This window comes from Mesoplodon bidens (genome assembly GCF_964165515.1).
Source record: "Mesoplodon bidens genome assembly, chromosome: 3".
Classification (NCBI taxonomy): domain Eukaryota; kingdom Metazoa; phylum Chordata; class Mammalia; order Artiodactyla; family Ziphiidae; genus Mesoplodon; species Mesoplodon bidens.
In genome coordinates this window covers 81544478-81559161 of record NC_138178.1, presented here as the reverse complement: position 1 = coordinate 81559161, position 14684 = coordinate 81544478, and the positions used below count along the sequence as shown (strand labels likewise).

At 44.6% G+C, this 14684-nt stretch overlaps 1 protein-coding gene across 2 annotated transcripts in view; it reads left to right on the top strand.

The window, feature by feature from the left end:
• The window catches only part of SLCO3A1 (solute carrier organic anion transporter family member 3A1), a 337444-nt gene that overhangs the window by 68034 nt on the left and 254726 nt on the right, over nt 1–14684 (top strand). The gene's annotated exons all lie outside the window — the stretch shown is intronic.

Below are 14684 nucleotides of genomic sequence, written 5' to 3'. Positions count from 1 at the left end.
GGGGTATGCACTGGAACTGCATATTTGGGAAGAAATAAGGTACATGTGAACTTTGAAAAAATGTTTTGTGCCGTAATGATTTCTGCTATCTTGTACTGGAAGGATGGAAGCCATTTGCAGGTGTTGGGTTAAGAAACATCCAAGTGGTGAATTACATTTACAGCAAACGTGGCTCCTCAGTCACTGCTTCTGGGCACTGCTGCATGGTCGTTTGTAGGGTGAGGGCTGGCCTGCCGAGCATCTCCATTTCTTGTTTACCGAGTTTAATTTTGCCTCCCACAAGCTGTTGGATTGTATGACATGACCCCAGTCACTGGGTGCTAAGCTCTGAAAAAATTATATCCACCCACGGAAGCTTTGTGCTTCCCAAAACTGTGTGCATTGGAGTATAAAGTTAATTATAATATGAAGTTTAGGTTAAAATAGAATTTGATAAGAGTTTGTCAAAAAGCTTCCTATCTGCCAAGTTTCCACCGTACGCTGCCCAAGCTTTCTGAGACAGGAGGGTTCAGAACAGCTACACACCTGAATGCTAATTTTCCTCTGTGACTTTCTGTCCCAACTGTAGCATAGATGACTTTGTTGAATAAATAGCCCTCTGTGAACAGGCTCTAGGAAAGAAAGGTGGAGAATATGTATCTCCCCATCCAAGGGATGGAGCACCTGTGGACCTACCTATGGAACACAAAGAAGAGGAGAAGATTGCTCAGGCCAAAGATGGCTAGTCGCTTCTCCCTGTGGTTAGGGGTTTCCATAATTGTATGTGAAGGTGGACACAGTGGGGAGAGGGGTCTAAGGAAATCATATACATTTTGATGCTTTTAAGGCTTCAGTGAAAGCCCCTCCTTGTGAGTCTGTTGCAGACCAGGACATGGGCCACATGGGCCACAGCATGTAGCCAAAACAGTCTCCGCAGGTCCATCTGGCCCATTGGTCTCTGACCTGACCGATATCACCCTAGGACCCTAGGATAGATATTTTTTGGTAGCAGTAACAGCAAGTAGATAAATCAGGGCACATGGAAGGCAATGGGGAGTGAAAAGCTGAATTCTTGTCTCTGATGAGGAAATCAAGTAGAAAAATGTTTCCCCAGAATGCCTCCTGAAGTCACACCAGTGGTAAATCACCTCTGCTTGGGGGCCCCTGCCTGGAGCATCAGGCTCAGAGCCCTCTTCCAGAAGTCCGCCCTGATGAGTTAGGCTGTGGTATTTCCTGGCACTGGATGGGGCCTGGTCTGTCGGTACAAAGCTTTAGGATGTGGACTCATTTTGGTTTTGTGGGAGGTGGAGGCTTGGGCCACAGGGCTGACCATACCAGGCACAGGCCCTTCTCTCTTTCTGAGACCTTGTTTCTGGGATTTACAGTGAGTCTTTGGTAGGAGGAAAGTCTCAACCAAATTTCTAATTGGGCATCCTTTTCCTCTATGATAGTTCAACATTCACAGGGTTGGGGGTGTCTTTTTGTGTGGTGTGTGGGCATCTTGGTGGCACCTGGCCAAATTCCAAAGTATGACAGTACAGGACTGTGGAGATGGCCTTCCTGAGTGCTTCTGAACTTGTTTCCTGGGTCTGTGCTTACAGGGAGCAGCAGAGAGCAAGCTTTCTGCACAGATTGGCCTCGGTAGGGGGCCTTTTATTCCATGCATGGTTTGAATTCTCCAGGAATAATTTAAAAAGACCATGCATATGCAGAGCATAACTGGTTCAGTCATTTATTGTACAGGTCATAAAAAGTGTTTGTGATCATGAGACTATTTTAGCATTTATCTCCTCTAATAGGGAGCTAGTTTCTGAAGCCACTTAATTTGGCTTCGGGAAGTATTTGGGGGAGCCTGCTGAATGGGATTGGTATGACTTATGGCCTCTTAACTCCCTGCAAGAGAAAGACAGTCTGAAGGGACTGGTGCTGGGACTGTGGGTGTTGATGGTATCCATTGGGGTGGAGTAGTAGCATGTGTGCCCCTTGGTTCCAGCCCTTGCAGAGCTGGTAAGAGAGAGAGGCCCAGGGCTTCCCTGGTGGCGCAGTGGTTGAGAGTCCGCCTGCCGATGCAGGGGACGCGGGTTCGTGCCCCAGTCCGGGAGGATCCCACATGCCACAGAGCGGCTGGGCCCGTGAGCCATGACCGCTGAGCCTGCACGTCCGGAGCCTGTGCTCGGCAACAGGAGAGGCCACAACAGTGAGAGGCCCGTGTACTGCATAAACAAACAAACAAAAAAAAGAGAGAGAGGCCCATAGCTAGCCATCTGATCGTATGCCTGACATGTGAGTATAAACTGGAGATTGAAAGGTTTCTAAAATCTTGCACGTGTGAAGCACAGGTTGTTCACAGCTGCTCCTTTCCTGTGGGTGTAAGCAGGGAAGGGGATGATAACCATGCAGCGCCCTGGCCACAGGCCACTGGTGACAAGCCATGCCCCTGGGTCACCAGCTGGGTGCCTTCGGCACAACTATGGCCATGTCCTAGACCCCCTACAGCTAGGGGGAAAGGGAAGCATCCCATATTAAATCAAGCTGATATTTTCCACCCAAGTGACTATTTGCTTCAGCCTCTTGTGGCTGAGTCACTGCCAAACTCCTGGATTCCTGGATGGTCATTCACAAGGGGCTTCTCCTGCTGGCACTGTTCTCTGGCCATTCCTGCCCAGCCTGGGGAGGGAGCCAGGGGAGCTCATTACCAGGGGACAAAACCCAATGAATGGGGACGCGGTTCTGCTGGCAGGCTTTTCAGGACCACACAATATGGAGCCAAGCCTCACAGCGTGGCTGGACGGTGACCCGTGGGTGGCACGTGGCGTTCCTTCTTCCCAGAGAGACTGATGGAGCAGAGTGGCAGTGGGAAGCGTTTGATGTGGTGGCGTGAGTGGGGTCCACCAATCACCCCTCTGGGAATTACTCGTGCTGTTAACCCGTGTTGTGACCTTCCATGAGCTCAGTTTTCTTAGCTGCCCTGTTTCTCTGAGTTCAAAGCACAGCCGGTTGTATTGTAGGCAAGAGTAAGTAGGCTAATGTAATGGACTCGCTGGGTCCTTTCATTAGATGCTATGGCAATTGGTTGGTGCCTTGTTTTGTCTTTTTTTTTTTTTTTTTCCTTTGTGGAGGAAAAAGCTCCAAATGAGAGTGGTAAGGATTTTTTTTAAAAAATAACTTTATTTCTAGTTAAAAAGTATTACACGTTCACTGTTGACAACTTTGGAAGTATAGAAAAAGAATCACTGAAGAATAATTACCCTTAGCTTTATGGTTATATAAAATCTTTTTTTCTGCATCGGTATGCTTTTCTACACACACAAAAAATGTGTTTATAATAAATAATGTTTTGCTACTGTATTCCTCTCTTAATATTTCATGAACATTTCCCCATGTTACTAAATATTCTTCGATGATATTCTTTCTGCATACGAATATTCCCTTGTGGATCTATACTGTAATATTTAATGCCCTCTATCATTGGACATGGGTTTGTTTTTTCAATTTTACTGTTATAAGTGAAGCAGACAGGTGATCTGTGCTTCTGAAAGGTTAAGTAACTTGTCTAAGATAATGAATGGGGCTGAGCCCTGGGTATGAGAGTGATGATTTTTCCAGGTACATCTGGGATCTGTGACAAGGCTGGGGTGGGTGGGGCTGGGTGCAGAGGGCTGGTGGATGCTCCAGGGGGTCAGGTGCAAGTAGGGGCATTCTGCAAGACAGCCTGAATTCTTTGGGAAATAGATATCAGAGGAGTCAGGAAGGTGAGAGGAGAGACGTGTGTCTCAAATCCAAGGGGAGAGGTGCGATGGGAATGGAGAACAGGTGTGAAGGCAGAATAGAGAGTTGGGAGGAGAAAGAAGGGGGGGCTGGGCTAACAGTTCACGTCAGGGTTCTGGAAGGAGGTTGTGCCCCTGTTTCATGGTGCTTTAAGTAGAGATCAGCACAGATCAGAGCTGGTGGATTCCGTGTTCTGCTCACCTCTCACCAGAACTGTGGACAACATACCCTCACTTCGCTGTTCCTGTCATGTGGAATCATGATAGCTATTAGGAAGTTGCCCTTATGTTGTGTTGGAAATCTGTCTTCTTACAACTTTCCACACGCTGTCTCTGGTTCTGCCCTCTGGGTCCACTTTGAGAAACTGTGATCCCTTTTCCACGTTTGGTAACTCCACAGCTAGCTGAGCACCAGCCTCTCATGGGCAGGGAAGGTCACCTAAAATTTGACTCTTCTGTGCTGGGACCTCCGTTCCTTACTTGATGCAGTTTCCTGCCACACTCAGCCACCGTTTCCCTCTTTACGAGGGATGCTAAGGCTGGAGGGCTTGTTACTAGGGGACAAAAACAGGTGAATGGGGCACGCCGGATTTGGGTACTGTATTGCTTTGCTAGGGCTGCCGTAACATAACACCACAGACTGAGTGACTTAAACAATGGAAATTTATTTTCTCACAGTTATGGAGGCTGGAAGTCCAAGATCAAGGTATCAGAGTTGGCTTCCTCTGCGGCCTCTTTCCTTGGCTTGCAGATGGTGCCTTCTCCTCCTGTGTCTTCACATGGTCTTCCTTCTGTGTCCACGTATCGCTGGGGTCTCTGTGTGTGTCCTAATTTCCTCCTCTTATGAGGACACCAGTCAGATTGGATTAGGGTCCACCCCTATGATCTTATTTAACCTCAACTACCTCTTTAAGGCAGGCCCTATTTCCAAATAAGTCACATGCTGAGGTACTGGGGGTTAGGGCTTATATATATGAATTTTGGGGGGGACATGATTCAGCCCATAAAAGGTACCAAGAGGACCAGTACCAAACAAGCTGAGACTCCTGCCTCTTTTGTCCTAACTTTTCAATAAGGAACTTCATTGTCATGTTTGTTTGTTTTTTCCAAGTACTCAAGGAATTATTTGAGGATGTCATTTTTTAAAATGTTTTATTTTGGCACAATTATAGAATCACAAGTTGTTGCAAAATACAGGGAAGTTCCCTGTACCCCTCATCCATTTTCCCCCAGTGGTAACATCTTACATCACTGTAGTGCAGTATCAGAACCGGGCAAGGGGGCTTCCCTGGTGGCACAGTGGTTAAGAATCCGCCTGCCAATGCAGGGGACATGGGTTCGAGCCCTGGTCCAGGAAGATCCCACATGCCGTGGAGCAACTAAGCCCATGCGCCACAGCTACTGAGCCTGTGCTCTAGAGCCCACGAGCCATAACTACTGAAGCCCACGTGCCTACAGCCCACGCTCTGCAATAGGAGAAGCCACCACAGTGAGAAGCCCGTGCACCACAACAAAGAGTAGCCCCCGCTAGCCCTAACTAGAGAAAGCCTGTGTGAAGCAACAAAGACCCAATGCAGCCAGAATAAATAAATAAATAAATAAATAAATAAAAACCAAAAAACAAACAAGCAAACAAAAACAGGCAATGAACATGGGTACAATTCATGGGGTTTATTCAGGTTTTATCCATTGTATGTGCACTCATTTATGTGTTTCTGTGTGTGTATAGTTCTGTGCAGTTTTATTACATGTGGATGATGATGTTTTAAAAATGCAGAATGGGATCAAGGTGAAAGCAGATTGTGTTGAGTCGTGTGAGTGTTTGGCAGACAGATATACATGTGATACCAACATACAGGTGCATACACCCACACAGGAATATATGGAGACAGAGAGGAGGCTGTAGGTAGAGCAGGGCCCGACTAGAAGAAGGGGATTCTTTGAGGAGGGCTTCTGCCTTCCCCAGAATGGAATCCTCGCAGGGTACCCAAACACACAGAGCAATTCCTCCAAGTCGGGAGGCACATATATTAGACATGAATGTGTCACACTTTTCTTTGTTTATCACTTCTGTTGAAACCCAGTGGAGACCTCCACATTCTGGTTAATGATGCAAAGAGAATTATTCTCAGATTTCATCTGCCAAATGTTTGCTTAGTACGAAGGTCACTAATACCAGGCAGCGACCAAACAGAACTAAATTTCTCTTCAGAGCCCTGGGAGCCCAGAGTTATTTTGTTTCTGATGAGTTTTTATTTTAACTTGACATTGGGGAAAAATGTGTTTTAACTCTCCAAAGAGTATGGGTCGGGTATGGATCAAATACACTGTGACTGCAGTTCATCTGAAAAAATAATTAAAAAGCCATCCCTCGTGGGAGCAAGCACAGCTCATTATATTCTTGCAACTTCATTGATATTGAAGTTTCCCTTGTTAATTTCTTCTTCTTCTTCTTCTTTTTTTTTTTTTTTTGTAAATAAATGAGGCTGTAAAATGTCAATTTGTTTTGTCTGGGTTCCAGTCCCTCTCCCCAGCGGCTGGTCACATGCCATTTTCAGTGTGTTTTAGCAACTTGCTAGGAGACGTGTGTGGCTCTTATCTGGCACTTCCATATTGCCCAGGCTGGTGGATGTTTCTTATTCATTTTCAGCCGCTCATAATTCATGGCCCTTGATTCATGGAATCACTGCTGTGCTCACTGCCTCGGTGACCTTGGGCGAGACTCTGAGCTTGGGCTCTGGAGTCTGACAGTTTTGAGATTCAAATCCTAGCTCCTCCACAGACCTGCACACCAGGATTTCGGACACGTTTTCAGTTGACCTGAGCCTGTTTCCTTATCAGTAAAATGAGCCTGGAATCTACCAAGCGAGGTTTTGCCTGGACATTAGGTATCACGTTGTGGTGGAGGTCAGTAAACGCTGTCCTTTTCATCTTTGTGGTCGTATCATCTCCATTTCCAAATGTAGAAATGGAGGCAGGAATAAGCGATTGACTTATTTAAATACACGGGCAGGTCTTTTGACAAGAGTGGTTGGATCTTGATTTTCAGCCTGTGATGCAATCCGTCCAGTAGATCTGAGAAGAGCAACCTCTTCCATCCTGAATTAGATCAGCAGGGCTCTTATTTGCCTGCACACCCCTTCCTGCGGCTCATCTCAAAGTACAGAAAGTGCTAGAGCTGTCCCAAGCAGCAGGCGATCTGGTTTGTACTAAGTTGGAGGCACCCCACAGTATGGCCATTGCCCCAGTGGGATATATTTATCGGCTTTCTGGGTTCCAGCACATTGCTTCTTAATTTGCTTCTTAATATTAGTTCAGTTTTTGAAAGAATGTATTCTTGTTTTAGTAAAATTGGGAAAAACAAAAACAATAAGAAAACAAATAACTTGTAAGCAGATACCTATAGAAAATTATTGTCAATGTTTAGGTATATTTCATTCCAGCCTTTTTTGTTTGTATTTACTTTCACCTAGTTAAGACCATACTCTAGGTAAACCTGCTTTTTATCAATGCTAAACCTTTTTGTGTATCATAAACAGTAAACATCATTTTAGATGACTACATACTATTTTGTCAATCTAGAAAATCTGGAATGAGTTCATTGGACATTTAGGTGATAGAGATTTTTGTGACTGTAGCCTCATCCACATTTACTAAAGCTCAGGTTAGTTTGGATAGATTCAGCGGGAGCTGGAAACCAGCCTGTTGGCTTTGCTGTGGCTTTTTCCAGAAGATAAATGAAGGGCGTGATGAAAAGAGGCTTTGGGCCGGGCTGTGAGCCTTGGTGCCCTCGTTTTGCAGCCCTCTCCCACATCTGCTCAGGGTAGCAGTCCTAAGTCCTGCCAGGGCTCAGCTAGCAAATGCGGAAAGCAGGCTTTGTAGAGGCTGGGAAACCAAAGGGCCTTGCCTTGTCCTCAGCCATTGTTGCCCTGTGGGAACTCAAAGTCAGTCTTGCCAGATCTTCTGATTTTTAAGAGAGACTGGAAATGCATATTTTTCAAGTGGAGTGAATTGCCTTCTCCTTGCAATTGTCTCCTAAACCCTCCGTGGCTCAATGATCACAGAAGCCAGCTTGAGCACATCAGTGCCTTGCTCTTTGCAGTTCTTTGCTCCAGACCATCAATTTCAGATGGCATTCGCCTTTTGAGTAGCAAATAAATTAAATAAGAAAGGAAAAAAGGAGGGAAGGAAAGCAGTTGCACATCATGAATGCCACAACCAGCATAAGCAGTGTTATCTGCTGTGATTCTGAATGATACGCATTTGCCTGGGGAAGGGGGTAGGGCTCTTTCCCAGACTCAGGACACAGTGGCAGAAATGAGTGGAGGACCACTGCTGAGCCGGCCTCCCAGTGTGCTGTCCTGGCTGAGTCTGTGCTCCTGCCTCATAAAAATCAGAACTGCAGAATGGAAAAGAAAGGAAACCATTTCTCCCAGCTAAGCATGGGGGGGCAGAGGAAGAAGAATCCTCCTGAGGGTTCCCTGAAGGGAGCATGGGAATGCAGAAACTGATACCATTTGGAGCTGATTGAGGCCTGTGGATATTTGCTGCGTGTGAGAGAGCATCTTTGCTCAGGGATTTTAGAACACAACATCATAATGTGTGACAGGAAGAAAGACCAGAGGCCCAGGCTGACCTAGAGAAGATTCGTGGGGAAGGTGAAGATACACGTGAGGGAATTTTCCTTCCGTAAGCTCCTCTAAGTCTACTGTTCGTTACTTCTTTACTACCAGCCCTTTACTGCACCTGACTAGTGAAAGCACACCCATTCTATTTTTCTTTTCAACTGTAATGCAAGTATTATGCTTAAATGAAAGATTTTGAGGTATTTTCCTGAATAGCATGCAACCTTTTTTTCTTCAGTTGCTTCTAGACTGTTTATTTCTCCTTTCTTACAATAGTATTGGCTTCACTTCCTTTTTTCCTTTCGCCCACAAGAAGCTTTCTGTGAGAGCAGACACCATGAAGAGCTTGGTTTCTGTAGAGGATTGTGACTTGCTATTGTTAGATTAGGGATTACTATAGGTGAATGTCCTTCCTCTTCCATGGGAAGTGAATTCTTCATTGCTAGAGAATTCTTTACTGTTAAAATGCCTCACATAACAGTCTTTTTTGTGGATATTTGTTTTTGTCTGTCCAGAACCTCATTGTTTTCATTGGGAAACTGCCTCTCCCCATCCCAGGTGGTTCTTGTGGGCTGCAGAGATGATCATGTGGTCCAGGCATGGCCAATCATGACACAGAGGAAGGCTGTGGTCTGCAATGAATGGCCCAAGGAGTGAGACAACCAGAGTCCGCCATGAGGTTTGAAAAATGGACTGGAGGGCTGGGGCAGGGAGAGAGAGATCCCCTTCTCTTCTAGGTCTGCTAGCTCTAACACCTCTGAATGCCCACAGATTCCAGTGTCCATCTTTGTTTTCACATGCAATAAACTTGATCTAGGAATGAAGACAGCAAAGGAAAGCAGACCAGGGGGAAAGAGAGGGCAAGAGGGCTCCCTGGATCCAGCTATGCCTGAAGCTTGCATCCCAATTAGCATTCCCCTTAGAATCCCCTTGAGCACATAAATTATCCTTTCCAGCATTTGCAGTTCAAATGTTGTGGATTAGGATCCTGCCTAATGAGGCTTAAATGTCCAGTCATGTCATGTCAGAGTTGGACTGGATTGCTTTCCTCTTGAGCTTTGACCAGGCACCTTCCAACAAGGATGAGTGTTTCTGTCCGCATGTAAGGCAGGTGTCCAATGGTCAAAACACTAGCTTGTTCATAATATCAAGGTATTCTAAAGAACTAATCAACTCATGGCCCTATATAGCCAATAAAAGGATTAGGTCGAAAGTTCTGGTTCAGTTCTTCATTTCTTTATTTCATAGACTTTTAGGATGAAGGATAGGGACCCAGAGGCCAAAAGTAATGCCTCCTCCACTTTCTTCCTACCCACCCACCCACCCCCAAAAAACAAGTCAAAGTATTTAAAAATAAATAGGCTTTGTGCAGGAACAGTAAGTGTTTAGTAACAAATTTCTTATGTGGGCAGGAGAGTGGTGAGCATGTGAAACTTATTCAGTGGTGCTGTTTATTGAATGGAAAAAACATAACCAACCCTGGCTTCTTTACGTGGTTGCGCTCGCCAAAGCTACCTTTACTCCCTCTAACGGCTTCAGTGTCAGGAATGAATAAGCTAAATGAATATGTTCCAACCCCAGCTCAGCTTTCCCATTTCATTTTTGCCAAGCCGTGTATGTGTGGTGTATGTGTGGCGTGTGTGCATGCATGTGTTTATTTTTGCCCACATACAGATAAACTCTGAAGATACTAAAGCATTAGGTGGCTCATGGAAACTCATAAAAACTTTCTTTTATTGCTTTTTAATTTAAAAACAATTTATTTTATATTCGAGTATAGTTGATTAACAGTGTTGTGTTAGTTTTAGTCGTACAGCAGAGTAATTCAGTTATACATTTACATGTATCTATTCTTTTTCAAAGTATGTTCCCATTTAGGTTATTGCAGAGTACTGAGCAGAGTTTCCTGTGCTATACATAGGTCCTTGTTGGTTATCTATTTTAGACACTCATAGAAACTTAGGTGTAGTCTTGAGCGCTGGGCTTCGTGAATCTGCCTGGAGAATGTCAAGAGAAATTGAGGGCTTCTTAACTGGGCTACTTGAAGCTAAAGGTTTTTGGATATGCTTTAGGGGGAGGGGTCCACAACCTTTTCAGGTTGTAAGGGAGATGTGTGTACACTCTTGTGGGGAAGCTTTCACTGGATTCTCAAAGAAGTTCATGACCCCAAAAAGGTTAAAACCACTGAAAGTCCTTATGTTGAGCAGACCCTGATGACAGGAGACTTGGGGTGAGATAAACCAGGATAGTCGAGGTGATACGCTGTATGGTGTGACAGGGGGCATTTGGGGACTGGAATGCTGCTCACTGCTCAGCCCTCAACTTGCTCTGCTCTCTGGGGCGACACTGTACTTACAACAGGAAGCGTTGGAGCATCGCTTAGGCAACTGTGGGTAAGAAGTCAGAATGGGTGCCAGTGGCACTGGAGACACCCTCTCAGCCCTCGTCCCCCTGTGCTGCTGCCCCCTCCACCCCACCCCCCTAAAAAGTTCCTCGGCGGCTGAAATTTTCCATCCCTACTTTCAGCCTAACCGTGGGTGTTTTGGGTAATATTCAGCAAATTTTTTGTGCTGATTTGAACTGATGCACAGATAGGAAAATCAAGACCTTTTTTTTTTTTTTTTTTTGCTCTAAAAGCAAAAACATTTTAAAAATGCACTTGGATCATTAATAGAGTCTGAACTCTCAAAGTCAAAACTTTCCATGTGTTGTTACTAAGAAAAATTCTCTTGAGGCAATTAAAAGCAAAACAAACAAATAGGCGAAAAGTTGTGAGGGACCCAAAAAAATCATGTGAGAGTGCCGAATCCAAAAAAATTTTTTAAAAGATACAAATGAATGTATTTACAAAACAGAAAAAGACTCACGATAGAAAACAAACTGGTTACGAAAGGGGAAAAGGGAGGGGAGGGATAAAGGAGGAGGTTGCGATTAACATATACACGCTACTATATATAAAATAGACAACCAACAAGGGCCTACTGTCTAGCACAGGGAACTATACTCAATAGTTTGTAATAACCTATAAGGGAAAAGAATCTGCAAAAGAATATATATGTGTATAACCGAATCACTGTGCTGTGCACTAGAAACTAACATGATATTGTGAATCAAGTATACTTCAATAAAAAGAATCATCTGAGGTAGAAGGGGGCTTGGGAGTTGAACTCATCCTAATCTCTCTCCAAGGAGACATGCTTTTCCCCCTTTCTCTCTAATGTTCTAAGCATGTGATGCAAATGGATGTGATTTCCCACTGCTTCCCTTTTCTGGGCAAGACATTATTACCATAAGCACATTCACAGCTGCCTACCTGCCTTGTGGGTTGTTAATGGAGTTTACAAAGGGAATTTGGATTCCCAGCAAGGGGCCTCATTAACACAGCAAGGATCTAATAGATTCTAAAATTGTGTATGGACACTCAGAACCTTTGGAAACTCAGTGGTGTCTATTCTTAGATCTAAGTCATTTCACCTGCCCTGGGCTCAGTCTGTACATTTCCATCACGGGGGGAAAGAACCTTGTCTTGATCGAGTCAGATCAACTGTGTTGGCTTAAGTTAAACATTAATGCCTGTGATTCAGGGGCTAAAGACAAGCTTCAAAAGCCATCAGGCAGTATAAAGGACAAAATGTCTCCCACACTGGTGCTTTAATTTTATTCTTTTTAAATACCGCCTTGTTACCAGCCATGAGCAAGTGTTCAATTTTAGGATCCCTTGTTGTCACCAAGAAAATTCAACAGCTGTCTGCTTATTTAGACAAGTGTGTTAAGCACCCATGGGTTTGAATAATGACCACAGTAACACAATACACTAGCTCTCACTGATGGAGTCTCTGCTGTATGACAGACAGGAAATGGGAGCCTTACATGTGGTTGCCCTTGCTTCCAACTACTAGAGCCCAGAGAGATAGGGGTTGTTATTCTCAGTGTATAGATGAGGAGACTGAGGCCGAGGGAGGTTAAGCAGCTTGTCCAGGGTCATACAGCTAGCAGGTGGCAAGGCCTGGATTGTAATCCTGGTCTCCATTACCCCATATCTTTCCCACCATATGCTCCCCTCCCCTGTCCTTAGACACTATGGTGCCCCACCAGGGTAATATAGGACCCCAACTGTGCTATGCTAAGTATTAAAAATGGCTTAACCCAACTACCAAATTCTTTCTCTCTTTCTCGCTCTCTTTGTTTTGTATACAAAATACCGAGAGCTGTGGGTTATTTTAGCAGTAAAGTATGAAATGGTGATGAGTTTCCAGGCCAGGAGAGGTCTGATGGATGCAGGCTGCTCAGGGCCTGGCTTCCCAGTGGGAGTTTTTAAAACTCTCGTCAGATAAAGCTTTCTTCCCACCCAAAAACCCCAGTGACTTGTTTTCACAATCTCCCTGTAGTAGAGTGAGAGAAACACACTCACCAGACTGTTTTGTTTACATTGGAGACCTAGCAGCATTTAATTGGTGTACATTTATCCCTGTTATGCAACTTGGACTTGAGTTGTTTTCACTCCCAGGCTCGGCTCAGCTGACTTGCTTTTCCGTGTAAGTCAGGGAGTGACTTTAGAACCTACTAGGCCACAGCTGGGACAAAACTGGTGAGAAGTAGGATAAGAAAGATTTCATGGATCAGGGATGAACACAGGAGAAAGGAAAAGAACACATACAGATCAAGTTACAAGAAGGTCATTCCCAGGGCCTTTCATCCTGGGAAAATAATCAGCCTCCACAATTGTTCAGCACAGTGGGGTTGTGAAGAACTTCAAGAATAGAACATCTATGGAAATGAACTGCGTTAGCAGGAGAAGTTAGTTACAGGATGGGTCAGAGAGCGGTGGAGCCCTCCTTCAGCCACCGTGGGGGACATGATGTCCAAGTAGCTGAACACTCTTCCCTGTACAGGCAGACCTTGGAGATACTGCAGGTTCCATTCCAGGCCACTGCAATAAGGCAAATATCGTGATAACGTGAGCTACATGAATTTTTTGGTTTCCCAACGCATGTGAAAGTTACGTTTACGCTATACTGTGGTCTATTAAGTGTGCAATAGCATTACGTTTAAAAAAACTGTATATACCTTAATAAAAAATATTTTAGTGCTGAAGAATGCTAGCCATCATCTGAGTCTTCAGCAAGGCATAATCTTTTTGCTGGTGAAGGGTTTGAAATATCGCAAGAATTATCCAAACATGACAGAGACATGAAGTGAGCAAATGCTATTGGAAAAATGGCTCCGATAGGCTTGCTTGATGCAGGGTTGCCACCTTGAATGTGTAAAAAATGCAACATCTGCAAAGTGCAATAAAGCAAAGTACAATAAAATGAGGTCTTCAAGCCTCACTTTACTGAGATCTTGTTGGTGGCCTGTAGACAAATGACTATTTTTTACTGGACTACCTGGCGGGAGTAGAGAGAGGGTTCAGAGGGCAGAAACCAGGTGTGAGTGACCAAGTGTTCAATCTAGGAATCAATTAGGAATAAAGTTGGAAGGCTGGGCAAGTGAGTTCCTCCAGATCAGGACTCCAGCTCCATATTTCTAGCTTTTTTTTTAAATTAAAAGTTCTAATTGTGGTAAAAGAAAGTCATAACATAAAATTCACCATAATAACCATTTTTTTTTAAATTAATTTATTTTTGCTGTGTTAGGTCTTCGCTTCTGTGCGAGGGCTTTCTCCAGTTGTGGCAAGTGGGGACCACTCTTCATTGCGGTGCGCGGGCCTCTCACTGTCGCGGCCTCTCTTGCTGCGGAGCGCAAGCTCCAGACGCGCAGGCTCAGCAGTTGTGGCTCACGGGCCCAGTTGCTCCGCGGCATGCGGGATCCTCCCAGACCAGGGCTCGAACCTGCGTCCCCTACATTGGCAGGCAGATTCTCAACCACTGCGCCACCAGGGAAGCCCCATAATAACCATTTTTAAATGTGCTGTTCAGTAGTATTAAGTATACTCACATTGTTGTCCAACAGATCTCTGAAACTCTTTGATCTTGCAAAACTGAAACTCTGTATCCATTAAACAACTCCCAGCCTCTGGCAACTACCCTACTATTGATACTTTCTGTCTTTATGGGTTTGACTATTCTAGTTACCTCATATAAGTGGAATCATGTGATATTTGTCTCTTCGTGACTGACATTTCACTTAGGATGATTTCCTCGAGGTTCATCCATGTTATAGCAGGTGTCAGAATTTCCTTTTTAAAGGCTGAATCATGTCCCTTTGTATGCGCAGACCACATTTGGTTTAACCGTTCATTCCTTGATAGACATTTGGATTGCTTCTACTTTTTGGCTATTGTGAGTAATGCTGCTGTGAACATCTGTGTGCA